Below are 18,070 nucleotides of genomic sequence, written 5' to 3'. Positions count from 1 at the left end.
GATCTCTTACTGTGAGATGATAATTAACCCTGTTTCATTATTCAAAACAAGATCATTTATTATCTGGTTGGTTCCACAACCTACTGTTCTGGGAAATTGTCTTGAATAAACTCCATGAATTTATCTTCCAAAATAGTTCTGTTCATTTAATTCTAACCTATATTCATATGAAGGTTAAGATCGCCCGTGATTATTGGATTGTTTTTATTGCAAACTCCTATTATTTATTGATAGTCTATCCTGCAGAATAGTATTATTAGGTGGCATATAATCTACTCCCACCAATCTTTTCTGTCCCTTGTAATTCTTAGCTTCATCAGCTGAGTTGTCATCTTGCTCTGTTGAGTCAAAATCCTTCCTTACTACTTTCCTTATATCATCCTTTATTCTCAAGGATCCCCCTTTTTTCTTTTTGTTTATCCTTTCAAAGTTGATGAAAAGACTGTTGACTTTGGTGGAATAGCAGCAAATGTCATTAGACTAGATAACTGTCATAGAGCAAACAATAGTACGGACAGTATAGATCAAATGGCTGTCTCCTTTACTACAATTTCAATTATCAATAATAAACTATTTTCCCATTATAAATTTACTATTTGGGGCTTTTTGTGAACGACGATTGTCAGGAGAAATGTGTATTTGCATTAAAATGTTAAGTTTTGCGTTGTCAGCATTTGGTGTGCAATCACATATGTAATTCATAGGGATTTTGCAAAATAATACCAAATTTATGGAGATTAGCTTTTAGGGACAAGGCGATGCATTGAGTAACTGCATTGTTTGTTTATTCTTGGGATCAGAGTTTGAGACAAGTCAGGGTAGATAGGTATAGAGTGTCTCTTATTTGGCAGTAGAGGTCATTAGTCAGGACAAACCTGAGCACAATCTGGTGAACAAGAAAGATCACTCCAGTGCGGTGGATGGTGCTGTTCTGAATAGGGTACAGAAGAGTAGAGGGAACTCTATGTTGCAAATATTATTAATATTGATTTAGAAGCATTCTGTTTGCAAAATAAGTATAAAAACAATAAAAAGAGGCATAAGGTATATTACCAAATAGCAAAACTTTAATGCAGTCTACTCGAGGCAAGGTATTTTCTTCTCATTTAGGTATGCAACTTCATTTTTCCAGCTATTAGTTTCCAGAAAGAATGACATACAAGTTTGCTGTGCTTTTATGTACATATCCCAACACAATGGCCACTGTTAAAGTGAAAATTAAATGATTGCTTTCTTGATACAATAACTGCAAATTATTAGATTATTTCTAAAATAAATGTGTTTTAGTTGCTCTTTGAAACATGGAGATTTCCAAACTCTGGTGAGTATGTGTTACTGTGGAAGTTTGTCTTATCCGAGTCTTTTGAACCGCTTCTGAAGTGTCTATCTCAGCAAGAGAACAGAACATATTCAGCGGAAGATTAGAACCATATCTATTATTACTGTGTTGGCAGCAGGAAGCTTTCTGACAACGAAAGTTTGTGTACTTCTTTTGACTCCTCACTTAAGCCGGTGCAAAACATGCAAACAGATTGCAACTAATGATAGAGTGCACTCAAATGATCTGATTTGAATAAGGAATCAGTTGTTAACCAGCTGCAGTACAATCCCATGTTTTAAATTTCATCAATGGGCACAGTATCATTGACCAGCTGGCACATGCACAGAGCACAGTTTTGCCAGACAAAAACTAACAGAACCATCTAATTCTAGAATTGGTTTCCACTTCATGCAAACCAACTGTCAACATTTGAGAAATGTGTTCTGTGATACCAATGCAGAAAGGCTGTAATCAGCAAATGCACACACAATACTACCCTTTAATGCATCCTTTGGGTATTCAGTTCAGTTGGAGACAGAGTTTTGATGACAACACTGTATGACTGCAAAATAATTTGTAATTGCGTGACATACATGCCATTAAATGTTTGGCAGTCATTCTCTTCAGATCTGCATATTTTCCTCACAATTTCCTACCTAGATAGTCCTATCAATGACACCTCTGCTCACACTTCCTCCATTCTATGTATTTTCCTCAATTTTGTTTTAACAACCTAGATGAAGCAGTGCAGCTGGAAGCACCATGCTGCCTGATTAAAGTTGGGCACAAGGTACACTACTACTTTCAGAAGATGGAGTGATAACAAAACAGATTTAAAACACTTTAGACTGTAGGAAGGAAAGAAAGACTGAGAGAAGTAAGGAATTCCATACTGATGAGGTACTGGATGTCAAGAAATGGCAAGTATTTTTGGAAACTTGAGTCATAGTAAGAACCTAAACCATTTGAAATGCAATTAGATATTAGTTGATGCAGTGGTGACCTGATATATATTTTGTTATTCATCTAGGTTCATCATTGGATACATATTATTTCCTGCAGGGCAGCAGTGCATATCATCTGTAAAATGTACCTGATTGATACTGTTTGGCATTGGGTTCAGAGGAAGAAAATGAAACTAATTGTGCCTTGATGATCAAATCAAAATCACGTAAGTAGAATTGTATTTATTTTTTGTGTTATTCTTGAGAAATTATTGCTGAGAATATAATTCATTCTGAATGAGCAGACCTGGTTTTTACTTGGCCAAGTAAACTTCACCGATCACCAATTATTAATGGGACTTCAATCATTGGGGGATTGAAATAAAAGATAAACAAAACTGTTGTAACTGTTGAAAATTTGCAGCTATGTATGTGTAATTAAAAAAAAGGATTGTCTTTAGATTTGAGTAAAACACAACTGTGGATGTAAAGAATTTGTCTACCAAGATCGTTGGAATTATGATACAATGTGCCAACAATACAATTATGAATTTTGTCTTTCTGGAGTTAGATTTTATTTGTTTGGAGTGTTTTCAGTGATGTAAAATTCTCATAGTTACAGGCCTATTGTTAAAAACAGGAGCACTTTAATGGCATGAGTTAAGAATTTCACAAAGTAATTCTACTGTATTTTAGTACATTGTGTTAAATTACTCTAGTATTAAAATTGTAGTGAGTAAATGACAGACTCAAGTTGAGTCTCTTGGCATCCATGAACAATTCAAGCCTTCCCGTTGTGACTTGTGATGCTGCATGTGTTCTGAAATTAGATAGTCTATTATAGTTTGAATGAAATGGAACCATTGAAGGAGATAGCTAAAATGACATTAAATGATCCAAGATTCAAGGAGGTTTAAGCAAAATTAATTAAGAATGCATATATTTGTTTAACACTTTGTAGAAATTAAAATAAATTGCCATAGATCTGAAATAAGAATAGAAAATTCTGAAATGCATTGTTGGTCCAAATGTTCCCATCAGAAAAAATTTTCTCTTTTAAACTTTGATTAACTTACCTTACATTTACAGAATTTTTGTTCTTCCTAAAGCACGACATACAGTTGGATTAGTATTGTGAAATGTCATAACCAATGCAATTTGTAAATTCTGGTCTGAACATACATGGTGCATTTTACTACTTGGCTGCTTATAGAGTGTCCTGGTAGGAATGAAAATGACTACCTGAAGAACAGCAAATCTCTTGCCTTAATCACATCCAGTGAGGGTGTAGTGTAATTTTTGATGTCATAAGTATTTTTGCAATGTATCCACAATATTTTGAAGCTGAGGACAAAAGCTTATGTTTGCATTGATATAATTCTCCTTCTGATCACTGATGTTGTGAAGTTCTTCAAGGTTCATCACCAAATTCTCAACTGGTGATTTGCAGTTGGGGATGGGGAACAAATGCTGGCCTTGTCAGTAACACCCACATCTGTGAAAGAGTTTAAAAAAAATCATTTAATTTGTTTATCTTATGAGGTTAATATTGTCAATGAGACTGGTAGAAATTCATGTTTTTCTTCAACAAACAAGTGCTACAGAGTTCTTTATATATCCATAAGCAGGCTGGCCTTCAGTTTAACGTATCAACAGAAAAATGGCCCTCTCACACAGAGAGAGCACTTAGTCAGAGTGCATTGTATTCAAGTCCTGGTTTGAAGTTTAAATCTACAACTTTGTTTAGTGCAGAGAAGAGTACTTTGCTCAGCCAAGTTTCTGCATGTTCTAAAATTTGAACACAAATTTCTGGAAAGATACAGCAGCACAGTCTATATCTGAAAGAGGAAGAATAAGCAAAAGGCTAGTTCTGATGAAGGCTGCCAGCTGAAACATATATGCATTAGATGTCACCTAATCTGATTTATGTTTCCAGCACTTTCATATCAACTGCATTTACACATAGAGTAATTAATAGTTGGCAGAAAATTGCAAAGCAGCCATTGAATGGAATAGTTTAACAAAATGCTCCGGTGAAATTCAAGTAGTTAATATTTACACCCTTGCTATTCAGATATTGCCCTGTATTTACGGCAGGTGTACTTTACCCTAACTGAAACACACCAGTGTTGTTGGGTGGTGTTTATATTTGTTACTAACAGTGCGTGGAGTTGTTTACCAGTGCTAGCTGCTTTTTGTTTAAACACATATATTACTTTACAAGGTGAGGAGAATTAGAGAATAGAAAATTTGGACAGCTGGATTTTGTTGATAAGCTCTTGAGTCTTCATATTGTATCATGTAAAGGTGATATTTTTGTCTGCAATATCCAGTGAGGTGTCAGCAGCCATCTTTAGATTCCTTGCTTGTTAGCTCAGATGACTATTGTATGACACAAAATAATGCCAACAACGTAGATTCATGCCCCAGATCGGTTGTGCAAGTTTGTGGAGGCTTGCATCCTATTCTTGCCCATGCTTGTGGAGCGGTGTCCCTCAAGTTATGAATAATCATTTCTTTTTCTTTATTCTTTCATGAGATTTAATTTCTGGCAAGGCCAACATTTGCTGACATCCCTTGAACTGAGGGCAGCTAAGAGTCAACTACATTGCTGTGGGTCTGGAATTGCATGTAGGTCAGACCAGGTAAGGACACTTGTGAAGCAGATGGGTTTTTAACAACAATCAGTGGTGGTTTCAAAGACACTATTACTTGAACTATCTTTCCTATTCATATTTATTCATCAAATTCAATTCCACCAGCTGCTGTGGTGGAATTTGAACCCATGTCCCCAGAGCATTAGGCTGGATCTCTGGATTAATATGCCGGTGATATTACCACTACTCCACCGTGTCCCCCAATCGAGAGAGATGCCCGTGATCCTTTGTAGGCAGTGGCTAATTACATTATTACTGTACATGAATAATGACCATTGGCGTGAAATACTGAACTGCCGCAATTAACTATGGAACCTTAAGCTAATATGTTAGTGTAAGGGTCCTGGACCAGGACCCCTCTCCAAATGTCATCAGTGCCATATCCAACGGTGGACAGGTGACTCGGTGGCTAACACTGCTGCCTCACAGTGCCAGGGACTTGGGTTCAATTCCAGCCTTCAGTGACTGCCTGTGGAGTTTATAGGTTCTCCCCATGTCTGCCTGGGTTCCCTCTGATGTTCCAGTTTTCTCAACAGCCCAAAGATGTGCACGTTAGGTGGATTATCCATGTTAAATTGCCCCTTCGTGTCCCAAGATGTGTAGGTTAGATGGATTAGCCATGGTAAATGTGTGGGGTTACAGGGATAGGGAGATGGTGGGGGAGAGGGCCTGGATAAGATACTTTGGCAGAGTCAGTGCAGATGCAATGGGTCAAATTTCTATGATTCCATGAATTATGTTCTTAATGTGATGTTGGCTCAGATCAGCTGGTGTTCCACCTTCTGGGTGTAGGATGCTGGTTAAGCTTCTGCTTTTGTTAAGTCTGCTGACAATTTTTGGGGGTCGTGATTGATGGAGGAAGTGGTAGTTAATTGTCCATGAATGGAATACATGGAGGATATTCAACATGCATAGGTGTTGAATATAGGTGTCAGTTGTTTCCAAGTAAGCTTTGATTATTGCTGCTCTCTTTTGAATGGTTAGGAATGAAAGGATGCATTACTGATAACATGGACATGTTAATATAGAAATTAAAGAGGTTAAAAAAATGGAAGATTAAGTTTTTATCTTTACTATAACTATAATTTTTTTTACATGGCAATATGCTCAATGTCAAGCTACAAGAACACTGCTCATTTTGAGATTTGTATCTGCTAACAGTGTGGTGGGCCTGCAGACCCTACTTATAATGCTGGCTTTGTGTCTTTCTTTACCTGACAAAGAAAGGCCTGTGAAACACTTAGTCACATTGGAATGTCTGTTAAATTTTAATGTTAGCAGATGTCCTGTGGGCTTTGTGACAACACTTGAAAGATTAAAAATAAAGTTTGAAAAGAACATTGTCTTGCTAAATTTAGGTTATCCTAAGTTCTGAGAAAATAACTCCTGAATGTGATCTCATTACATTTATCCATATTTAACTTGGACAGTCTCAGTTCTGAATTTCACTATAGAGTTTATGTTTGATTTGCGTAAACTTGTAAATCTAGCCTCTAAGAAAACATTATTATCATAACAATACAAACTGTCTCTCTGACATACAGCAAGCCTTAATGGTAGCATTAAATCTGACTTTAAAGAACATTAATGATCAACATTAAAGGTATGAATTTTAGGGATTGGTTGAAGCTTTAGTTAATATATCCTTTTGAAACATTTTGTCTGATTTAGCATCTTTCAAGATTACTTTTCATATTTTTGGTAATTGTTTGATTTGGTCAGCCATGGCTCAGTTAGCACACGAGCCTTTAATCATTCCAGGACTTGAACATTAGAATCAAGGCTGACATTCCAACAGAGTACTGAGGGAGTGCTGCATCATCAGAGGTATTGAGGGAATGCTGCAACATCTTTCAGATGAGACATTAAACTAAAGCCCCATTTGTGTACTCAGGTAGATGTAATAGATTCCAGACTGCTGCTTCAAAGAAAAGTAGGGGCAGCGGTGCGATATTCCTGGTGTCCTCACTAATATTTATCCCTCAATGCCTCAGCCTCTCAATCTGCATAACAGGTTTGAGGTTCTTGCTTCCAGTGTGGACAAGAACGAGGGCTGTGAGGTTGGTGAGCAAACTGCACATGGTACAGTGATGCAGACACAGGACATAGGCAAAGAGAAGGTGAAAAGGAATGTAGTAGTAATTGGGGATAGTGTGGTTAAGGGTATTGACACTGTCCTTTGTCACAATGACAAAGTGCACAGAAGGATGTGTTGTCTGCCTGGTGCTCGGGTCCAGGATGTTGCATCTGGGCTGCAGAGGAACCTGGAGTGGGAGGGTGAGAATCCAGTCGTTGTAGTACACGTGGGTGCCAACGACGTAGGCAAAATGCGAACTGAGGATCTGGGGAGGAAGTGTGAAAAGCTGGGAATGGAATTAAAAAGTAGAACCGACAAGGTGGTTATCTCTGGACTACTCTCTGAACCGTGTGCACACGGGCGTAGGGTTGATAAGATTAAGGAAGTGAATGGGTGGCTCAGGGATTGGTGTGGGAGGAATGGGTTTGAATTTATGGGGCATTGGCACCAGTATTGGAGTAGGTGGGACCTGTTCAGGTGGGATGGGGTTGGTCTGAACTGTGCTGCGACCAGAGTCCTGGTGAATCGTGTAGATAGGACTGTAGATAGGGCTTTAAACTAACTGGGGGGGGGGAGGGTGCGAGGGTAGGTGAAATTACAGGGTCTAAAGTAAAGGAGAGGGTACAGGTAAGGGAAGAGGCCAAGGATGTCCCATTAATAAGGGGAGTAGGGGGTGTGAGTAAGGTTGGTGGCGTTCCGGCAAATAGGGTACAGGTGAAGGCTGGGATGAAGGCACTTTATCTGAATGCACGAAGCATTCGGAATAAAGTGAATGAGCTGGTGGCGCAGATCAGCACAAATGGATAAGATCTGGTGGCCATTACAGAGACGTGGCTGCAGGGTGACAGGGACTGGGAGCTGAATGTCCAGGGGTATCAAGTGTTTAGGAAGGATAGGCAGGAGGAAAAAGGCGGGGGGGGGGGGGGGGGTGTAGCTCTGCTGATTAAGGATAGCATCAGGGTGATAGTAAGGGATGATATAGGAGCCAAAGAGCAGAAAGTAGAATCGTTGTGGGTGGAGATTAGGAACAGCAAAGGGAAGAAGACGCTGGTGGGTGTCGTCTATAATGATCTGGAGGTGGGGCGGGCTGTTAACGCGCAAATAAATGCGGCATGCAGGAATGGAACGGCGATAATTATGGGGGATTTCAATCTGCATATTGATTGGTCGACCCATGTTGGACGCGGTGGGCTTGAGGAAGAGTTCTTGGAATGCTGCCGGGATAGTTTCCTTGAACAGTGTGTGTTGGAGCCGACGAGGGAGCGAGCTATCTTGGATCTGGTGTTGTGTAATGAGGCAGGTAGAATTAGGGACCTTGTGGTGAAGGATCCTCTTGGGAAGAGTGATCGTTGTATGGTGGAGTTTCTGTTGCAGATGGAGGAGGAGAAAGTGGGTTCCCGGACCTGTGTCCTTTGTTTGAACAGAGGGGAGTACAATAGGATGAGAGAGGAATTGGCGAATGTTGATTGGGGAGCACATTGGAAGGTATTCTGCTGAGGAGCAGTGGAGGATCTTTAAGGAGATCTTTCTTGGTGCTCAGCAGAAATTTATTCCGATGGTTAAAAAGGATTGTAGGAGGAGAGGTAATCATCCGTGGATGATGAAGGAGGTGAAGGAAAGTGTTAAATTAAAAGCGGATGCGTTTAGAGTAGCTAAGAGTAGTGGGTGAGAAGAGGATTGGGAGAGGTTTAAATATCAACAAAGAATGACAAAGAAGTTGTTAAAGAAGGGTAGGATAAACTATGAAGCTGGGCTAGCGCTTAATATAAAAAAGGATAGTAAGAGTTTTTATAAATAGATAAAAAGGAAGAGGCTGACTAGGGTGAACGTTGGACCCTTCGAGGATGAGAGGGGGGACTTAGTGGTAGGGGATGGGGAAATGGCTGAGGCCTTGAATAACTTTTTTGTTTCAGTCTTCATGGAGGAGGACGTGAATAATTTGCCGGGAGTTAGCGATGGAAAGATGGTAGGAGTGGAGGGCCTGAATGACATTATTGTTACTAGAGAGGCAGTGCTCGAAAGACTGGAGGGACTGATTGTGGACAAGTTCCCAGGACCGGATGGAATGCACCCAAGGGTTCTGAAAGAAATGGCGGAGGTGATAGTGGATGCCTTGATGATTATTTTCCAAATGTCGCTGGATTCCGGGGAAGTCCCGGAAGATTGGAAAACTGCTGATGTTACGCCGTTGTTTAAGAAGGGTGTCAGGCAAAAGGCGGGGAATTATAGGCCGGTTAGTTTAACGTCTGTTGTAGGTAAAATGTTAGAATCCGTGATCAAGGAGAAAATAGCGAGGCATCTTGAGGAGAATTGTTTGATAGAACAGACGCAGCACGGTTTCGTTAAGGGGAAGTCGTGTCTGACGAATTTGTTGGAGTTCTATGAGGATGTGTCTAGGGCAGTGGATAGAGGAGAGCTGGTGGATGTGGTGTTTCTTGATTTTCAGAAGGCGTTTGATAAGGTGCCGCACAAGAGGTTATTATAGAAGGTCAGGGGGCGTGGAGTTGGGGGTAGGGTGTTAGCGTGGATAGGGGATTGGCTGTCAAATAGGAGGCAGAGAGTGGGGGTCAATGGGTGCTATTCGGATTGGCGGTTGGTGACTAGTGGAGTGCCTCAGGGGTCAGTGCTGGGGCCTCAGCTATTTACCATTTATATAGATGATCTGGAGGAGGGAGCCGAGTGTATGGTGTCGAAATTTGCTGATGACACCAAGATTGGTGGAACGGCAAATTGCGCGGAGGGTGTGGAAAGTCTGCAGAGGGATCTAGATAGGCTGGGCGAATGGGTCAGGAACTGGCAAATGGAATTTAATGTTGGCAAGTGTGAAGTTGTCCACTTTGGTAGGAATAATGGTAGGGAGGAGTATTACTTACATGGCGAAAAACTGCAACATGCGACGGTGCAGAGAGACCTCGGGGTCCTTGTGCATGAGTCGCAAAAACCCAGCCTGCAGGTGCAGCAGGTGGTCAGGAAGGCGAATGGGATGCTGGCCTTCATAGCGAGGGGGATTGAATATATAAGTAGGGAGGTCTTGCTGCAACTGTACAGGGCACTGGTGAGGCCGCAGCTGGAGTACTGTGTGCAGTTTTGGTTGCCGCACTTAGGCAAGGATATTTTGGCCTTGGAAGGAGTGCAGAGGAGGTTTACTAGGCTGATACTGGAGTTGAGGGGGTTGAACTATGAGGAGAGGCTGAATAAACTAGGCTTGTACTCGTTAGAGTTTAGAAGAATGAGGGGAGATCTCATTGAGACATATAAGATGATGAATGGGATGGACAGGATAGAGGTGGAGAGGCTCTTCCCGCTCAGAGAGGACAGTAGGACTAGGGGGCACAGCCTCAAGATAAAGGGGGGGCGGTTTAGAACGGAGTTGAGGAGGAACTTCTTCACTCAAAGGGTGGTGAATCTCTGGAATTCTCTGCCCGTTGAAGTGGTGGAGGCTGCCTCGCTAAATATATTTAAGACGCAGGTTGATAGGTTTTTGATAGGCAAGGGGATTAAGGGTTACGGGGAGAGGGCGGGAAGGTGGAACTGAGACACGACAGATCAGCCATGATCTTATTGAATGGCAGGGCAGGCTCGAAGGGCTAGATGGCCTACTCCTGCTCCTATTTCTTATGTTTTTATGTTCAATCAACAATATAAGAAAAATGATTATTTGATTGTTATCACATTGCTGTTTGTGGGAGCATATGACTTGAGAGCACTTTCTACGTTCAATGTGATTTCACAATTGGACAGCATTTGCTAAATAACCCTCAGTGTGGTAAAAATTATACTGGCAACTAAGTTACAATTGTTAGGCTTGTAGTGTAGTATATTTACGTGTACTGGCGCTTACATAAATGAATATAAACAGCACTGTCGTTTACAGACAGAAAGAAAATGTAGACTCATTATGCTTGTTTCAGCTTTACAAAATAAGTGACAGAATTTGCTGATTCATCCCTCTTTACCAATCATGGTCAAGTTGCCTGATTTAAATTTCAAGCAGTGCCTGACAGTCAACTGGTGTATTCTCCATGATAATGCCACTCCCAATCCACTTGCCAGCCAATCAGAACTCTCTTTCCGTACAGTATAAATTGTTGTTTTCCCCCTTATAATAGTACTCCTGCAAAGTGTTCTGATGAATGCAAGACAAAAAGCTTTGACACGTCTTTCTTCAGCAATATTCAAGATCTGCCCCACCAAATGACTTGTTTATGTTTCTCAACATAGGGTTGTGATTCAGAGATAAAGTCAGTAACATGTAATGGATTATGCTGAACAGTCAGAGTCCAATTTGTAATGCATTTACATGCTAGGAATCCTTACTAACAAAAAACTTAAAAATTATGTTCTACTTTCAAGATAGAATCAGCAACACATGTGAATCTTGTTCACGATCGTTTAAAGGCAGCACGTACCTGTTGGTTTTGTGTATTTGTATGTTAGATCAGTGGTTTTCCTCGTTTAACTCTACGAGCTAAAGGAGGAACATGGCCATTTGCATGGAGGTTCAGGACCAGCAGGGATGAGTCAGTGGTGAATTTGGTCAGGGGCACGGAGGAAATCATAGAAACCTCATTTGGAGTATTGTGCGCAGTTCTGGTCGCCTCACTATAGGAAAGATGTAGAAGCTATTGAAAGGGTGCAGAGGAGATTTACAAGGATGTTGCCTGGACTGGGAGGCATGCCTTATGAAGTTAGGTTGAGGGAGCTGGGACTCTTTTCCCTGGAGAGACGAAGGTTGAGAGGCGACCTGATAGAAATTTACAAAATGTTGAGAGGAATAGATAGGGTGGACTCTCAGAGGCTATTTCCCCGGTTTGAAATGGTCGCTACGAGAGGACACAGATTTAAGGTGCGGGGAGGGAGGTTCAGAAGTGATGTTAGGGGTAAGTTTTTCACTCAGAGGGTGGTGAGTGAATGGAATCGGCTGCCGTCAGTGGTGGTGGAGGCGAACTCGCTGGGGTCTTTTAAAAGACTTCTGGATGAGTATATGGGGTTTAATGAGATTGAGGGTTATAGATAGGTCTGTAGGTTGGTAGGTGATGTGGTCGGCGCAACTTGTGGGCCGAAGGGCCTGTTTGTGCTGTAGTGTTCTATGTTCTATGTTCTATGTAACCCTGCAGTGCAGAAAGAGCCATTTGGCCCATCGAGTCTGCACTGACCACAATCCCACTTATTCCCTACCCCCATATCCCTACACGTTTACCCGCTAATCCCTCTAGCCTACACATCTTGTAAAGGGCAATTTTTAGCATGGCCAATCAACCTAACCCGCACATTTTTGGACAGTGGGAGGGAACAGGAGCACCTGGAGGAAACCCATGCAGACACGAGGAGAATGTGCAAACTCCACACTGACAGTGACCCAAGCTGGGAATCGAACCCAGGTCCCTGGACCTGTGAAGCAGCAGTGCCAGCCACTGTGCTACTGTGCTGCCCCACAGAGGAGTAGAAGAGGCGTCCAGGAAAGAACAGACAGTGGAGTTGGGGGCATGATAGAGTGAAGGGCTAGGAGCAGTCAGTTCATTTAGGAAAATGAGGGACCCAAAATGCAGTGTCTGTACTGTCTAAACGTTTGTCCCTTTTGTGGTGTCGGCAGGCACTGTTCTTGCAGGATTGAGTTGACGTGCAACATTTCGTTATCCCTACTGATTGATCTTGGACAAACTCATTTACAGTGTGTTTCTTCAGAAGGAATCCTTCAAATGCAGACTACAAAAATATAACAAAACTTAATCCAGTTTATAAATTAAAGAAAAGGTTTAATAAAGAAACTTCATTACTCCAAACTTGGGGTCCTGCCCTGGGCCAATCCAAGTTCCCCACAATTCCCAACAGGTTCTTATTTATAGTGGTCAGCTGCCCATCACATCATTCTGTAATTGGTTCAATGGTTTACTGGGCCAGCTGATTCTTATAGCTTGTTACCACTGATCACATTACATCCTATACAGTGATGTCTCTGGTTACATTCTAACACAGTGCACAAAAGGAAAGGCCAGCTGAGCAAGTTGAGCCATGCCCCACAGAGTGGTGAGTGCCGGGGTGGACTTGTAATGAAACACATCGTGCCTAGGCACATGGCCCTGACCAATTTGGAGGGTGGGCACTGGCATCCAACCCAAGGTTGATTACTCCACATTTGCTGATGGGCCCATTGAGCCTATCAGCAGCAAATGTAGAGTGAAATTAGACTCTGGTGATCTGGAAGAGTGGGAAAACTGATGACGAACTGTTAACTTTAGACACACATGATACCGGAATGAGAGGTGAGGAAGAGGCTGCTGAGGGTTGTGAATCAAGCCATGAAGAAGTGAACAATTTTGTGTTGGGCAGCGGCACGAGCAAACCCAGGCTAGCAACAATGAGGTGCAACTGCCGAGTCAACCCTGATGAGCCACCATGCAGGCAAGGTGAACAGGTTTGTGCTTGGTGCGGGCAGTAGCGGAAAAAGGCCAGGAACAGGCATGCAACAATGCCCCAAGGTGAGGGAGAGGTGCAGTAGCTACAATGAGTGAGGCAAGCTGTCTTGAAGAGCCCAGGCAAGTGAGGTGAGTGTGGATGTGAGAATGCAAGAGTGTGACGGGTGGGGGGAGACTGTGATGAGATGGGGAGTGGAGGAGAAGAGTGTGCGGGGTTAAGTTGCAGATTTGTAGGCAGCAAGAATGTGCGAGAGCCAAGTTGCATTATGAAGAGAGGGAGAGTTTGTGATGGGGCTGGGGATCTATGGGAAAGGAGAGTTTGTGCAGGGAATGGGCAGGGGGAGATTAGAATGACTAGTTTGAGATGTATGATCAGAACCACAGCTGCATCCTTAAAAGATGAAGCCATTTTTTGCTGAGCTTGAACCTGATAAAAACGTGGGATTGACTTTATTAGCTGCTTAAAATTAGGATCAGTTTCTTTAGCAACGTGAAATGATAAGATCAACATGGCAGTCAAAAACGCTGAATATTGAAGGTGAGGCAAGAGGACAAAGTTAGGCAAAAAGACAGTTTGTTATTTTACCTTAAAAATTTTGAAGCATTGAACAGTGCATAAATTGAACATTCATCTTCATCTGGGTACAACATCAATAATGGCACACTGTTTAAAAGAAACCTGCCATTGGGTGCTTGCCACAGCAAATACAGTGGCAGTTTTTCTATTTTTTGCTATGCAACGTGTCTTTATTAAAGCAAATCACATCAATTCTCATTAAGTACATCTTATTTTTCCTTTATAAAATGGCTTTGCGGATTTTAGTATTCTATTTGTATAGATGAAAAGAAAATCTTAAGTGCTAGCATGATTTTTCATGTAAGACTTGATTGGGTGGAACAGCTTCATATAAACTACAGCTAAGGACTGGAATATCCTCTTTGCATCTCCTATTCTAGACCCTCTTACTGTGCTAATCTTGTGCTTGCTTATTAATCCTGACAACCCTGTTAAGGAGTCTAATGTAGTACAATATATTTGTGTTATTCTTATGATTTTGCAGGAATGGATAACCAGCTGTAAACGCTGTAAATGGCTTGCTCCAGCAGAACTGATACTTGGCTAATACTATGTTCTTGTTCCAAGGATTATACCACTGGCTGCTCTCTCTCTCTCCCTCTTTTTTTCTCCCTCTCTCTCCCTCGCGCTCTCTCTCTCTCTCTCTCTCTCTCAATATACCTCTATCTCCATAGAACATAAGAACATAAGAAATAGGAGCAGGAGTAGGCCATCTAGCCCTTCGAGCCTGCCCTGCCATTCAATGAGATCATAGCTGATCTGAAGTGGATCAGTTCCACTTTCCTGCTCTCTCCCCATAACCCTTAATTCCCTTGCCTGTCAAAAAACTATCTACCCATGACTTAAATATATTTAACGAGGCAGCCTCCACCACTTCAATTGGCAGAGAATTCCAGAGATTCACCACCCTTTGAGTGAAGAAGTTCCTCCTCAACTCCGTTCTAAACTGCCCCCCCTCCCCCAATCTTGAGGCTGTGCCCACTAGTCCTGCTGTTTTTCCTGAGCGGGAAGAATCTCTCTACCTCTACCCTATCCATCCCTTTCATTATCTTATACGTCTCTATAAGATCCCCCCTCATCCTTCTAAACTCCAACGAGTACAGACCCAGTCTATTTAGTCTCTCTTCATAGTCTAACCCCCTCATCTCCAGTATCAGCCGAGTGAACCTCCTCCGCACTCCCTCCAAGGCCAAAATATCCTTGCGCAAGTGCGGCGACCAAAACTGCACACAGTACTCCAGCTGCGGCCTCACCATGTCCTGTACAGTTGCAGCAAGACCTTGCTACTTTTATATTGTATCCCCCTCGCTATAAAGGCCAGCATTCCATTCGCCTTCTTGATCACCTGCTGCACCTGCAGACTGGGTTTTTGCGACTCATGCACAAGGACCCCAGGTCCCTCTGCACCATAGCATGCTGCAGCTTTTCGCCCTTTAAATAGTAATCCCTCCTACTATTATTTCTGCCAAAGTGGATAACCTCACACTTTCTAACATTGTTCTTCATCTGCCAGGTCCTCGCCCACTTGCTCAGCCTATCCAGATCCCTCTGCAGACTTTCCACACCCTCCACGCAATTTGCTTTTCCGCTCGTCTTCGTGTCATCAGCAAATTTCGCCACCCTACACTCGGCTCCCTCCTCCAGATCATCTATATAAATGGTAAATAGCTGAGGCCCCAGCACCGATCCCTGCGGCACTCCACTGGTCACCAACCGCCAATCAGAATAGCACCCATTGATACCAACTCTCTGCCTCCTATTAGACAACCAATCCTCTATCCACGCTAACACCTTACCCCCAAGTCCATGCCCCCTAACCTTCTGAAGCAACTTTTTGTGCAGCACCATATCAAATGCCTTTTGAAAATTGAGAAACACCACATCCACCGGTTCCCCTCTGTCTACCGCACTAGTCACATCCTCATAGAAATCCAATAAATTCGTCAAACACGACTTCCCCTTAACAAATCCGTGCTGCGTCTGCTCTATCAAACCATTCCTTTCCAGGTGCCTCGCTATTTCTTCTTTGATGACGGATTCAAGCATTTTTCCAACAACAGACGTTAAACTAACCGGCCTATAATTTCCTGCCTTTTGCCTGCTACCTTTTTTAAACAGCGGCGTAATATTAGCCGTTTTCTAATCTTCCGGCACTTCCCCGGAGTCCAGCGAAGTTTGGTAAATAATCACTAAGGCATCTACTGTCACCTCTGCCATTTCCTTCAGGACCCTGGGATGCATTCCATTCGGTCCTGGGGACTTGTCCACCATCAGTCCTGCTAGTCGATCAAGCACTACCTCTCTAGTGACAGTAATCGTGTTCAGGCCCTCAATTCCTACCATTCTTCTATCTTTAATATCCGGCAAACTATTTGCGTCCTCCTCTGTGAAGACCGAGGCAAAAAACTTATTTAAGGCCTCAGCCATTTCCTCATCTCCCACCACTAAATCCCCCCTCTCATCCTCTAAGGGTCCAACATTCACTCTAGCCAGCCTCCTCCTCTTTATATATTTGTAAAAACTCTTACTGTCCTTTTTTATACTTAATGCTAGTTTAGCTTCATAGTCTATCCTTGCTTTCTTTATCAACTTTTTAGTCATTCTTTGTTGATTTTTAAACCTCTCCCAATCTTCTACTCGCCCACTACTTTTAGCCAGTCTAAACGCATCAGCTTTTAATTTAATACTGTCCTTTATTTCCTTTGATAACCACGGCTGATTATCCCTTCTCCTACATTCCTTCTTTACCATCGGAATATATTTCTGCTGAGCACTGAAAAAGATCTCCTTAAAGATCCTCCACTGTTCCTCAGCCGTCCTACTGACCAACCTGGGCCCCCAATCTACATTTGCCAATTCCTCTCTTATCCTATCGTACTCCCCTCTGTTCAAACAGAGGACACAGGTTCAGGACCCTACTTTCTCATCCTCCATCTGCATCGAAAACGCAACCATACAATGATGGCTCATCCCAAGAGGATCCCTCACAACAAGATCCTTAATTCTTCCTGCCTCGTTACACAGCACCAGATCTAAGCTCGCTCCCTCGTGGGTTCCGTCACACACTGTTCAAGGAAACTATCCCTACAGCATTCCAAGAACTCTCCCTCAAGCCCACCGCGTCCGACTTGGGTCAACCAATCAATATGCAGATTGAAATCCCCCGTAATTATCGCCGTTCCATTTCTGCACGCATCATTTATTTCCTTGTTTATAGCCCGCCCCACCTCCAAGTTATTATTTGGGGGCCTATAGACCACACCCACCAGCGTCTTCCTCCCCTTACTGTTCCTTATCTCCACCCACAATGATTCCACGTTCTGCTCTTTAGAGCCTATATCTTCCCTTACTACCACCCTGATATTATTCTTAATCAGCAGAGCTACTCACCCACCCGCCACTCCACCCCCACCCCCATCCATCCTAAACACTTGATACCCCTGGACATTCAGCTCCCAGTCCCTGTCACCCTGCAACCATGTTTCCATAATGGCCACCAGATCATATCCATTTGTGCTGATCTGCGCCACCAGCTCATTCACTTTGTTCTGAATGCTTCGTGCATTCAGATAAAGTGTCTTTATCCCAGCCTTTATCTGTACCCTATTTGAAGGAACGCTACTAATCTTTCTCATGCCCCCTACCCCCTTTATTATTGGGACATCCTCAACATTTTCCTGCGCCCGTACCGTCTCTTTGACTTTAGACATTGTAATTTCTCCTGCCCCTGCACCCTCCCGCCCCCTAATTAGTTTAAAGCCCTATCTACAGTCCTAGTTATACGATTTGCCAGGACTCTGGTCCGAGCACAGTTCAGACAAAGACCATTCCATCTGAACAGGTCCCACCTGCCCCAATACTGGTGCCAATGCCCCATAAATTCAAACCCATTCCTCCCACACCAATCCCTGAGCCACCCATTTGTCTCTTTAATCCTATTTACCATAAGCCCATCTGCACGTGGTTCAGGTAGTAATCCAGAGATAACCACTTTGTCAGTTCTGCTTTTTAATTTGATTCCCAGCTTTTCATACTCCATTTGCAGATCCTCAGTTCCCATTTTGCCTATGTTGTTGGC

At 42.6% G+C, this 18,070-nt stretch overlaps 1 protein-coding gene across 8 annotated transcripts in view; it reads left to right on the top strand.

Annotated features, from left to right (window-relative positions):
- dagla (diacylglycerol lipase, alpha) overlaps window positions 1-18,070 on the top strand; it is a 379,214-nt gene that overhangs the window by 104,079 nt on the left and 257,065 nt on the right. For 7 of the 8 annotated variants that reach the window (XM_080190329.1, XM_080190325.1, XM_080190324.1 and 4 more), the window contains one exon: window positions 2,352-2,492. The gene's annotated coding sequence lies outside the window, so the exon portion shown is untranslated. Of the gene's footprint in view, window positions 1-2,351; window positions 2,493-4,804; window positions 4,911-18,070 lie in introns of all 8 variants that reach the window. The other variant, XM_080190326.1, reaches the window with a different exon arrangement.

The sequence above is a fragment of the Carcharhinus amblyrhynchos genome, chromosome 6, assembly GCF_965287045.1.
Source record: "Carcharhinus amblyrhynchos chromosome 6, sCarAmb.v2.hapA, whole genome shotgun sequence".
NCBI classification, from domain to species: domain Eukaryota; kingdom Metazoa; phylum Chordata; class Chondrichthyes; order Carcharhiniformes; family Carcharhinidae; genus Carcharhinus; species Carcharhinus amblyrhynchos.
Note: the sequence above shows the minus strand (reverse complement) of the source record. Positions and strands in the feature narration are given on the sequence as shown.